Below are 3,022 nucleotides of genomic sequence, written 5' to 3' on the forward strand. Positions count from 1 at the left end.
CTGGATTCCTTAACTCCAGAGAACATTAGAAAAGTGTGGGAGAGGGATACGACCATCCCAAGTGTCACTGTGGATAATGACTGCACCAGCATTTCAAGTGAAGATGATGCCACTAGTCTTTGAACTACTTTGAAGTTTAGCACTATAGCACTTTCCACCTGCAAAATAGTAGATTTATATCTTTCTATTTCAATCATTTGATTCTATATATTTTTGACTGGAGTCTAATGGATAAAATAGATTAAAAATAAGTAATTTGTCATTTTTTAAAATGTCTCCTCTATGTTTGAACTATTTCTTAAACCCTCTCTGTTCTGGTTTGTACTGATGTCTAAAACTTTGTATTACTAGTGGATCATTCCTTGTCAAATCAATCAAATTTCAAACTTCCCTGGCTATTTTGATTTATTTTATTTTTTTTCTGAAGCAAGTACTCTTGTGTTTATGATGAACCATGTTTCTCATTTGTAAATCACTTTAGATTAAAAAAAAGTCGAAATGAATGCAAAGGTCTATCAATAAAGACTCAAAACGTTGTCATATTTTGACATCACTTGGCTAAATTTCAAATGCAAACAAGCATACTACTCTGGGGTCCGTTCTTCGTACGTCGCTAACTCAGTTAGCTGGATTTGATTGTTGTGGATTTGTCCTTATCTTGGATTGTTTCGTTCTTCGATGCGCATCTCGGACTTGCTGTCATTGCAACAGGTCCGTAAACTTAAACCTGGGGCTCGTTCTTCGTACGTTGCTTAAAACATCCGAGATCAAATGAGACATCCAAGATGATATCATCGTGCTAATCATGATCCGGCTAATTGGGTTCTTCGAACACACCTGTTGTTTATGATTAGTATCACTGGATTGAGTTATCTGAGATAATTGCGCGTTCATGCGTTGGTTTAAAAGGGGATATGTATCGATAGTAGAAACAATGATTAGCAACGCTGTTATTGGCTGTTCAGCATGGCCAAAGAACGTGCCCAGTTTTTCTCCCAAGCAGAACAAGAGCTTTTAATGGAAGGTTATGCCGAATTTGAGTCTTTAATTAAAACGACAGGAAACACTGCAAAAGCCAGGAGAGAGGGCTGGCAAAAAGTAGCAGACAAATTAAATGCGTTAGTGCTGCCCATGTTACATGTTTTTTCCTTGATATGTTATTTTATTTTTATTTTTATTTTTATATACCGTTTAAAAGTTTGGGGTCAGTAAGACTTGTAATAGTCTTTAAAGAAGTATCTTATGCTCATCAAGGCTGCATTTATTTGATTAAAAATACAGAAAAAAAATCAATATTGCAAAATATTTTTACAATATAAAATAATGTTTTTTTTTTTTTTAACATACTTTAAAATAGAATTTATTCCTGTGATGAAAAGCTGAATTTTTATCAGCTGTTACTCCAGTCTTAAGTGTCACATGATCCTTCAGAAATCATTCTAATATGCTGATTTATTATTAGAATGATGAATGTTGGATAATATCAACAGTTGTGCTGCAAATATTTTTTGGATGTGATTTTTTCCCAGGATTCTTTCATGAATAACAAGTTTAAAAAGTACAGTGTTTATTCAAAAAAAAAAAATATTTTTTATAACAATGTAAATTATTTATTATTAACTTTTAATATTTTTTAATTATTAACTCAGTACATCATTGGTGAATAAAAGTATTAATTTCTTCTTCAAAAAAAAAAAAAAAAAAAAAATGTACTGACCCCAAACTTTTGAACGGTAGTGTATATATATATATATGTATATATATATGAATGGGCTAAGAGTATACTATGTGTAACACCCCAAGCTAATTCCATTTTTAATACGTTTGTAAAGGCTTAATTATGTTTTAAGACAATTTTGTTCCTGACCATAAAAATAACTGTCTTAAAACAGCAATGTTGAATAGGGGTTGAATAATTCTGACATAGCTGTGTTATTAAAATATCTTATAACTCAAAAACATTACATTATATATTGACATTATCACTTTTAATATGCCAGAAAACTGTTGTAGATGCAATTTAGTCCTGAATCTTCAGAAAGAGCAAAAATCATTTGTAAAGTACTGCAGTCTCTGGGGGTTAAATAATTTTGATTGCAACTGTATATATAGGCTATATAGGCTATATAATGTGTGTGTAGCTGTGGTCATCATTCGTGTGTGAATCGTCATAATTATTTTCTACAATTTCTTGCAAAATACTTGACACGTGAGTCAGTCCGCGTCAGTCGTGTTCTTTAACCAATCAGATGTGACCTCGCCATTTCAACCAATCATAACCCGCCAGGAGCGGGACCTAAATCCTGTTTACATGAAATAAACCTGGGGGTCCGTTCTTCGTACCTCGCTTACTACATCCAAGATCAAATGACACATCCAAGATCAAATCATCGCGCTAACTATGAGCTCGCTATTCCGGTTCTCCGAACGCACCTGTTGTTGATGATTAGTATACCTGGATGAAGTTATTTGAGATCAAATAACTTCATCATTTGACATTGATCATTCATTGATCATTCTAATAATAAATCAGCATATTAGAATGATTTCTGAAGGATCATGTGACACTTAAGACTGGAGTAACAGCTGATAAAAATTCAGCTTTTCATCACAGGAATAAATTCTATTTTAAAGTATGTTAAAATAATAATAATAAAAAAAAACATTATTTTATATTGTAAAAACATTTTGCAATATTGCAGTTTTTTTCCTGTGTTTTCAATCAAATAAATGCAGCCTTGGTGAGTATAAGAATCTTCTTTAAAGACTATTACAAGTCTTACTGACCCCGAACTTTTGAACGGTAGTGTATATAAAAATAAAAATATAAATAAAATAACATATCAAGGAAAAAACATGTAACATGGGCAGCATTAACGCATTTAATTTGTTCACTACTTTTTGCCAGCCCTCTCTCCTTACTTTTGCAGCCTTTGCAGTGTTCCCTTGCGTTTTAATTAAACTCTGAAACTCCTGAAATCCCTCAATCAAGAGTTCTTGCTCTGCTGCAGAAAAATACTGT

Source organism: Garra rufa, chromosome 20 (assembly GCF_049309525.1).
Source record: "Garra rufa chromosome 20, GarRuf1.0, whole genome shotgun sequence".
NCBI lineage: Eukaryota > Metazoa > Chordata > Actinopteri > Cypriniformes > Cyprinidae > Garra > Garra rufa.